This window comes from Ovis aries, chromosome 20, assembly GCF_016772045.2.
Source record: "Ovis aries strain OAR_USU_Benz2616 breed Rambouillet chromosome 20, ARS-UI_Ramb_v3.0, whole genome shotgun sequence".
Classification (NCBI taxonomy): Eukaryota; Metazoa; Chordata; class Mammalia; order Artiodactyla; family Bovidae; genus Ovis; species Ovis aries.
The window spans coordinates 14,669,829-14,679,516 of NC_056073.1; the positions used below are offsets into that span (position 1 = coordinate 14,669,829).

At 49.1% G+C, this 9,688-nt stretch overlaps 1 long non-coding RNA gene across 4 annotated transcripts; it reads left to right on the forward strand.

Moving 5' to 3' along the window:
• The first annotated feature begins 212 nt into the window (after positions 1-212).
• LOC105603695 (uncharacterized) lies at positions 213-9,363 on the forward strand. Of its 4 annotated transcripts, none has more exons than XR_009597708.1 (3): positions 213-984; positions 5,640-5,804; positions 6,337-8,944. It is a non-coding gene; the product is annotated as an uncharacterized LOC105603695 (long non-coding RNA). The 4 variants fall into 4 exon arrangements; XR_001022961.4 differs by lacking the exon at positions 6,337-8,944 and adding an exon at positions 8,964-9,363 and having other exon boundaries at positions 646-984; XR_009597706.1 differs by having other exon boundaries at positions 5,640-8,944.
• The last annotated feature ends 325 nt before the right edge of the window (positions 9,364-9,688 follow it).

Genomic DNA, 9,688 nt, shown 5'->3' on the forward strand with positions numbered 1-9,688 from the left:
GACAGGCCTGCAGAGGGAGAGACCTAAAGAGAGGAGGGCTGAAAGCAAGATCAGAGCTCTCAGAGAGAAAGGCAGGCAGAGGACAGGAGGAGAAACCGGAAGTGGAAAAAAAAAACACGAAACAGTGAAAGCCCGAGAGGCAGCTGGGATCCAGAGGAGCAGGAAGGAGACACAGAGCCTGGGGCCAAGAGACGGGAGAGGAGGAGGGAGATAAACAACAGGGGGATGAGACAGAGGCAGAAAAGATTCACACGTATGAACCCGCGCGAAACGGGGAGAGAGGGAAGGACTGTGAGCCGCGTGACCCCCAGTTCTCCAAGTCCTGCGGAACCTGCACACAGACCAGCCCGGAATGTTAATTATAAGCTGCTCCTCAACAATCCTGAAAGCTGGCTGGTTCCCTGAAAGGAGGAGCTGGGAGGGAACGTGCACGCAGCATGGAGCGCCTCCCTGCCCTTCCCAGGGAAGGGAAACAGCGGAACTTTTGGTGGATCACAGAGAGAGGAGCAAGACAGTGTCCCTCGGGGCGGTTAGCATCCCTGGGAGACCGCAGAAGAGAGGCTGGCCAGTTGAGCAGAGGAAAGCCTGGGTGGAGAAACCAGGGAAGAGGATGGTGGGGGTCGGGGGGTGGGGAGGGTTGGGGGAGGAGGGAAGGAGGAGGGAGGCAGAAGAGACCAGAGAACCCTCGAGTTCCCCCTAGGCTACCCCGCCTTTTACAGGGATTAATCTTCTGTCTCTGCTGTCCTGAGATGAAGTAGCGCCTCCCTCAACTCCACCCAGTACATTCTTTCAAACATATTACTACCTTCCTTCAAACCAGTACCGGGTCACCAGCCGGGTTCAAACAGAAAAACCTGACTCTTCTCTTCAAGCGCCCCATGGAAAGTGAGAATGCAACTCCCTTCCGGGTGATGAGACTCATCCCTCTACTCCTGGCCCTTCAGCCCACCTCCTCTCCACACTCCACAGCCCCAGACTCTCCAGGTAAGATCTATCTTCGGATCAGGTGGGGAGATACCGCAGGGGTTCCAACTGCTTCTGTCTACCCTCCTCTTGGCGGAAGGCCCCCATTTGCCTCAGCCTCTCCTCTGCCCAGGTGCCCAGGAAGCCCCCACACCCACCTCCCTCCCCTCTGTCCCCAACCAGCTGTAAGTCACTGCTCAAATGGGGAAAGGAGGCCGGAAGTGCTGGCGTGGTTTATGGTCGGGGCCTGAGGGGCTGCAATGGGAAATCCTTTGATGGATGGAGGGCAGAGAGAGACCCTGGTCTCCTGAAGTTCCCCAAGACTGGGGAAGCTGGATTGCAATGGACCTGGGCCTTTCTTGCCCTCTGTGCCCTGAGGCCCCAGGCTTCAACAGCTTCTCTGAGATCCTGGTGTGGTTTGGGCGCTCTGCAGGACACCCTCCCACACACAGGTCTCCAAAGGCTCTCATCCCACCCTTGCATCCCCTTTGCATCCTGACACAGGTGCACACTGCCCGGAACCATCCAGCCAGGTGTGCATACAAGGTGGGTGAACACAGGCTGGAGTCCGTCAGTGCATGGGTATATGCCAAACACACACACACACACACGCCTGTCTGCCTGCAGACAGAAATGCCCGAAAAGAGAGCAGTCAAGCACACAGGCCTGCATAGGCAGCCAACCCAGGACTCCATAAATACAAATTAAATTAAATATGCACAAGCCCACTCATGGCAAGTCATCAAGCCCCTGCTCTGCCCAAGGCAAGGGTGCTGGGCTTAGCAGCCGCTGCACAGCTAAGCAGCCTTTGATTCGACAAATAAATTACACTTCTTCCCCATTAAAGGAAAGGCTTTGAAGAGTTAAAGTCTTGGACACAGAGTCAGTGACCACCCTGGGGGACGGGGCCTCAGGTCAAGCGCTCCCCTCCCTGCTCCTGTCAGGCCAGGAATGTCCCTGTCCCTGAGGCCTTGAAGGGCGTGGAAAGTCATGGTCGTGGCAGGCTGAGGCAGGGTCAGTGGGTTCCACGAGGCCACTGCCTGGTGGTGGGAGGGCTGCCCAGAGGTCTCAGGGCGAGTGGTCTGAACACAGCGTCGGTCCATCTTGGGGGTCTCTCATCTCTCTTTAAGGTCCCTCACTGTCTTTCCTTTATAGTGGCCTCCCAAGAGCCTGTCAGGCTAACCCCGTCCAGTGTTAATGATATGGCCTTTCTCCTCTTCCTGGGACATTCCTGTAGTCAAGAGAAGGAACTCATTGCTGGGACAGAAGAGGCATCCAGGCAGGACCCTGCTCTGTTGATACATAAGCTGGGCTGATTTAGGAAAGACTGGGCTTCCCAGGTAGCCCTAGTGGTAAAGAACCCGCCTGCCAATGCAGGAGACATAAGAGATGCGGGTTCGATCCCTAGTCGGGAAGATCCCCTGGAGGAGGGCATGGCAACCCAATCCAGTGTTCCTGCCTGGAGAATCCCATGGACAGAAGGGTCTGGGGGGCTATGGCTCATGGAGTCACAAAGAGTTGGACACGACCAAAGTGACTTAGCACACACGCACTGAGGCCCTGGAGATTCAGGACAAGCCCTTCCTCCACCCAGCTCATCGCCTTCCTCTCCTGAGTGTAAATAACGCTTCTTAAGGCCCGTTCTTGAGAGAAAGAAAGCATAACTGCCCTGTCTTACTTCTATTCTCTCAGCTCAGTGTGGTCCTCAGGCAGAGGGGGTCTCCAAGACACTTCTCAACCGGTCTTTCTACTCCAGGACACCTGCCAGTCCCCGCTCAAAAGCCTCCCATGTTGATTTTAAATACAATTAAATCTGAAATGAGCAATTTTCTGCAAAGGTCACTGCAACTCTCAGAGTGGTCTGCACTGCCTGGTGACCCCGGGGAAGTAGTGTAGTCAGTCCCAGAGGGGTGGAGAGGGAAGAAGGAGCACATGAGGAGGAAGGCCTCCTAGCCTGCAGTCCAGCTCTCTGCCAGCCCCTGCACACATCCACCTGAGCCTCCTTCTCTCCCTATGATCAGAGGATCACTACACATGCACCATAGGTCATCAGAGTTAGAAAGAACCTCAGAGGTCACTCAAACCCCTTCCTTTACAGATGAGAAAGCCAAAGTCCTGGATCTTCCCTGGTGGCCAGTGGCTAAGACTCCACGCTCCCAATACAGGGGGCCCAAGTTCGATCTCTGGTCAGGGAACCAGATCCTACATGCTGCAACTAAGACCTGGTGTGGGCAAATAATAAATATACTTAAAAAAAGAAAACCAAAGTGATATAACTTGTGACATAACTGGTCTAAGGGTGCACAGCCAGTCACGGGGCAGAGCTGAGGCTCAGACCTCCTCCATGTCATCAGTGTTTTTTCTTTAAATGTTGGTTTCTAAAACATAGCAAGTCTCTTCCCTGGATTCTGAAAAATTATTATTTACAAATACTCAGCCCCTTTGTCCAGGCTGTTTCCTCTGCTTGGCAAGCCCTCTCGCTCACGCTTTTCCAAACATTCCTGTCTGGCAAGCTTCCATTCATATTTCAAAGCCAAATCGAAATGTCACCTGCTTCTCCATTCACTCACCTGCTCCATTCTCTTTACTCCCACCCAACAACTACAGATGGAACCACTCCTTTCCTGGGTCTCAGTAGCACTTCTTATGCCTCTACTGGGCACATAACAACTCGGGTCAACTAGTTACATGCCCACTGCTTTCCCAGAGCCATGAACTCCTTCTGGGGTCGGGAGTTGGGGACTCACAGTAGAGTCTATCACAATGCTTGGTTCAACTGACATTACTAATTGAATATCAGTTGTCTGCGTCACTGGACTGTGGAGGGGAGGGACAGTTTGAGAACCATCCTCAAGATTTCAAGGCCAGCTTTCTCAAAATATCACTCAGACTGGGGATGATGACCTTGTGTATAGGGCTTTCCCTCTATTTATCTTTACATCTGTGAGGACTCCAAGCATCACCCAGCAAATTCAACCAGGGAAGGATGGATCCAGGGAAAGGCATGTTTCAGAGGAGAGAGCTACTAGGTGACCTAAGAGGATAGCTTCATCCTTTTCTATTGGGATAGGGTTGAGACAGAAGTAGTCCTTGGCCTGAGGCCCCAGACACTGGTCTGCACTTGCTGTCACTTGGGCCTGTGATGAGCAGGCCTGTTCTTTCCTCCTCTCTTTCCCCAGGCTGGTCATCGAAGCCTCATATACCCAGAGAGGTGTTGAGACCACAGATGCACCCCAACTCAGTACTGCAGCCAGAAAACTGGGCTAAAAATCAAGTTTGAGGTTGGGGTTCAGGACAGAGTTTGAGTAAGATTAGCGAGAGCAGGTTAGGGTTAGATTTGAGAGGCTGGCTAGCACCACTCAAAGGAAGTTCCCAGACTCGTGAAACTCTCAGTCTGACCAGGAGACAGAAGGCGCATATACAAAAACAGACATCAGGGCCCAGCAAATAAACAGGAATGCGTGCTCAGTCATTTGCAACTCTTTGCAACCCTATGGACTGTAGCCTGCCAGCCTCCTCTGTCCATGGGATTCTCCAGGCAAGAATACTGGAATGGGTTGCCATTTCCTTCTCCAGGGGATCTTCCCAAACCAGGGATTGAACCCATGTCTCTTGCATCTCCTGCACTGGCAAGAGAGTTCTTTACCACTAGCAGATTAACAGGACTCATCTATGAATGGAGAGGATGGGCAGAGGGAGGAAGCCTCTGAAGGAGGGTAGTGAACAAGAGTGGCTGAGGGTTCTCTGACCTTTCTGCTTAAGCTGGTGGTGAGCCCAGCAACGTGAGTCCTCTCTCTAAAGTTCCTGGTGGCACTCAGTTATATCGCTCTGTGTGTGTGTCCGTATGTCTGTACATGTGCCTATGTGTGTGTGTGTGTATTTCTGTTTGGCAGAACAGGGAGAGATGGGATGGAAATGGGACAGGACATTCAGAGATGAAAGACTAATTTCCTGTTAATGGCTGGTTGCTAGGCAACCAGCTTCTTTCTGCCTGCTGCCCTCAAAATTGGACTGCAGAATTTTTAGTGTTAAAGCACCTCCCATGGAAACTCAGTGCTGTGAGAGGCCAACCAGTCCCTATCCAGCCATGCCCTGTTCCAGCCTGTGAAGTGACAGAGCAGGGCATGTATGCCAGGAGTCAAAGTCACAGACACAGTCAGCCCCACAGCCCACCAGGGTCTCTCATTCTGGCTTTCCTGCCGTCTCCTCCACAGGCAGCTGTGTGCACACACACAAGCACACTCACGTGTTTATGGAGCACTGGAGTACATGCATAGACATGGACTAGACCCTGTGTGCGTGCTAAGTCGCTCAGTTGTGTCTGACTCTTTGCCACCCTATGAACTATAGCCCACCAGGCTCCTCTATCCACGGGACTTCCCAGGCAAAAATACCGGAATGGGTTGCCATGTTCTTCTCCGGGGGATCTTACCGACTCAGGAATAGAACCCGTACCTCCCACATTGCAGGCAGATTCTTTACCGTCTGAGCCACCAGGGAAGCCTGAACTAGACCCTGGCTCACCCAAAATAATAACAATAGCAATAATAATAAGCTGCTACTGTATTTAGATACTTATCATGTGCCAAGTATTTTGTTAGGAGCTTTGTATTAATTTCCTTTGTTATTTTTCTCTGTGGCCTTATGAACCATGTTATCCTCCACACTTCACAAAGGAAGGAAGCAGGAAAACTTTAGGGATCAGAGCGCTAATTTGGAGATGTTACGGAAATCCAAGACTGGGGGAGGGCCACCCCGAAATGACTCCAAGAAGGACGCCCCTCTGCATCCCTTGTTCCTAACCCTCTGTGAGTCCTTCTGATGCTACTTCTATCTGGAAGGTAAGAGTCCTAAGAGCAGGTGTTCCTTTCCTCTATCCAAATAGCCCAGACCTCAAGAGACCCCCCGTTCTCTGCCATCCTCCACCTGAGTCACTGGACCTACGACTGAAGCTCAAGCTGGTTTGTGCCTTTGCATAAGGGACAGCGGTTCATACCAAGTATTCTGTGCCCCCTCTATCAGTATCATAATTTACTTAGAATGGAAATATGCCACTTAAGCAAAGAAACAAACAAACTGACAGTTCTCAGACTTCCTTACAGAGGGAGATGGCTAATAAAATAGAAGGGGAAGTCATTGTTGGGGTTTTTGGAAAAGGTTTTTAGAGGAGATCCTCTGTGTAGAGAAAAGGGAGCCCCGGGCACTGTTGGTGGGAAGGTACACGGGCACAGCCTTTATGGAAAATGGTCAGAGGCCCCTCAAAAATTACGAACAGAACATGCGATTGATCCACCAGTCTCACTTCTGGGTGTATATCCAAAGGAAATGAAATCACTATTTAATGAGATATCTGCATCCCTATGTTTCTTGAAGCCTTATTCACAACAGCCGAGCTATGGAATCAAACTAAGCGTCTGTTAACAGATAAACGGATAAAGAAAATGTAGTGTATGTATACAATGGAATATTATTCAGCCATAAAAAGAAAGAAATTTTGCCGTTTGCAACAACATGGATGAAACCAAAGGACATTAGGCTAAGTGAAATTAGCCAGACAGAGAAAGACCAGTACTGTGTGGTATCACTTACATGTAGAATCTCAAAAAAGAAAATGTCTAATTCACAGATACAGAGTAAACTGGTGTTGCTAGGAGCTGGGGTTGTGGAGCGGGGGGAGGCCAGTAGGGAAACGGAGAGAGGTTGGTGAAAGGGTACAAACTTCCAGTTATAAGATGATGAATAAGTTCTGAGGATCTAGTATACAGCATGGTAATTATAGTTAGTAAAATTGTATCCCACACTTAAAATTTGCTAGGAGAGTAGATCATCAGCATTCTCACAAAAACAAAAGAAAAACACCAAAATAAGTGATTATGAAAGGTGATGGATATGCTAATTAACTTGATTGCGGGAATCATTTCATATACGTACGCATGTCAAATCATCACATTGTACACTTTAAATACTATATTACCATTTTGTCAATTATACCTCAATAAAGCTAGAAAAAATGAAATAGAATAAATTTTAAAAGGGGGATTCCTCAGCTGATACATGCTCCTTTGCCTTCCCCAAATCCTCCCACTTCCTGCCCGGAACTCCTACATGATGGCTGGAATTCTAGCAGCCCCCTTGTTATGAGGTGACCTTGAGGAACAGAAAGATGAATGGAAACTGGGACACTGATGGCACCCTTGAGTGGTGCCCTCAGTCAAGGAGCCCTCTTGCCTGGTCTGGATTGCTGACCCCCACGGCTTCTTTTAAGTGGTGCTAGTGGTAAAGAATCAGCCTGCCAATGCTGAGTTCAATCTCCGGGTCGGGAAGATCCCCTGGAGTAGGAATTGGCACCCCACTCCATTATTCTTGCCTGGAAAATTCCATGGACAGAGGAGCTACAATCCATGGGGTCGCAAATAGTCAGACAGCTGAGCAAATGAGCATCACAAAAGCACCACGGTTTCTTTCACATGAGAGAAAAGCAAGCCCTAACTTATTTAGACCAGCATTTGGGTGTTCTGTTGTGTGACTAAACCTCATACTAACAGATACATCAGGCCTCCAAAAACAGAAGGTGTTACGCTTCCTTGACCCCCTGGGAGCAGGGCTGAGTTGAGGTGAGCTGGGATCCCCACCTTGGCATGTGAGATTCTTTATCACAAGTCAGAGTCTGCCCATCACTGCCTTCTAGGAAAACGCCCAGCTGCTCCTGGGTCTCAGACTTTCCCACTATAAATCCTGCCCTCCCTGGGGCTGGTCCTGTGGCCTCTCCCGCTCCCTCCCTGGTGAGACCTTCATGAAATCTCCTGAAGCAGTTAAAGACATAACAAGTGTGAGGTACAGATGCTGAACCGTACCACAGTTCCATCCTCAGCCTGTGGGACACAGGGATTGGTCAGCCATTTTCTGGAAGGTCAGAGATGAAGAGAGAAGGATTGGGAAATACCAGAGGGGACCCCCAACCTGAGTTGGGCTGAGTCAGGGAGTGAGAGGCTCGATCAGTCAACACTTGAATAGGGAGCAGCCCTATGTTGTTTTCCACTCAGGCCTCTACTGGGAAAATCGAGTGAACCAGAAGAACAGGGGTTGGGGGCTGGGAGCGGCAGATTGGTGGTTGGGAGACCTAAGTGAAAAATCCTAGTTCTTCTTAACTTGACCAGATAACGGGGGCCTGGGCCAGGTAAGCTATGGAGTCCTCCTTCTCTACGGACAGTGCTTCCGCGCCCCCTGCTTTAAGGAGCTTATTATCCAGCACTCAGGATTTCCTCTCCCTCGCTGTTCTCCACACCGGCCCCTTTGGTGTCCCGCACACACTCCAGGAAAGTCCTCACCTTTGCCTGTGCCAGGCCCTCCCCTTGGACCACTAACCCTCCGGAACCCCACACATCCCGGTGCGTCCCCTCACTCTGGTGTCTGCTTAGGTATTATTCCCTCAGAGAGGCCCTTCCTGGGCACCCTTATCCCAGGGAGCACCCTGACCACCCTCATCTCTCACCTTGCTTTGGATTTCTTTATTGGTGAACATTTCTTTGTTCGCATATGGTCTTTCTCTCCCATGGGAAGCTAAGCTTCACCAAGACAGAGATTTTGTCTGTTCTGGTGCATTGCCGAATACTCAGCACCTTCAACAGCTCTTAGAAGGCATTTTAACAAGTAGTTAAAGGACAGAGTGAGTGCATGCACAGATATCTGTATACACTACATGTGTATATATAACACACACACACATCACACACACATAGTACGGACACAAATCTATTAGCCTTTTGGTGTGAGGAGATGCTCCAAAATTCTATTCCAGAACCTCTCAGAATTACACCAGCTGGAAAGGCAATTCCAGAATCTTATTCCTAGCAGATGCCAGCCTGCATAACAAAACACATGGAGTATGGCAATGAAATTTAATGTTCAAATTGCAGAATAAAATATTTGTATTTACATGCCTTTTATATTCTATGTGTAATAAAAGTCGCAGCATTTTCAAGGATGCTTTTCTTATTCAGCTTGTAGCTGCTCGCCCCACCCCTCACCCCACACTTCTTCTGGTTCTGCAAGAGGCTCCACTAGCAATGCCTATGAAGAAACATCTGGAAAAAGAGGGATGGACACTTTATTTGATCAGTTCAGGGAGCCACGGAGCCAATGGCAACTTTCTTGGATGATTCCTCGTCTCCCCTGGTTGTGGGGAACAGAAGGGAGCCCAGAGGAGACAAAATATGTTTGCAGGACTTAAGTTTCCATTTCCTCCTCCCTTTCTTTTTTATGCCACATAATTAATTAGTTCATATTTGCTAGTAGTAAAGAGAACTAAGTCAAAAGAACAGAGCTTCTCTTTGGGACAATCTTCCCATTTCATGGATAAATATTGGTATTGTGTTACAGAATAAAATAATTTGCCTATTTTGAATGCTCATTAAGAGCTGTTAAGCTTTATCTTTTATTAATAGACTAATAATTCATTTGATTAAAAAAATTAAATATAGTACCACTAATGAACTCAATTTAAGTAATTAATTATACTGTAAGTGGAGAGGGCCTAAAGTAGAGAATTGTGTCTTGCTGAGTGTTTTGAAAAACTGAGTGTGTGAAAAAAAGAATACTACGCATGGTCAGATCCAAGGTTACATGTGATGAAGATGTGTGTACTGAGCCCTGACTCTCCTGGGAAAGTGACTTCAGACTCTACGGATTACCACGTGCATGACTGGTTACCCAGGGAGGCCAGAGC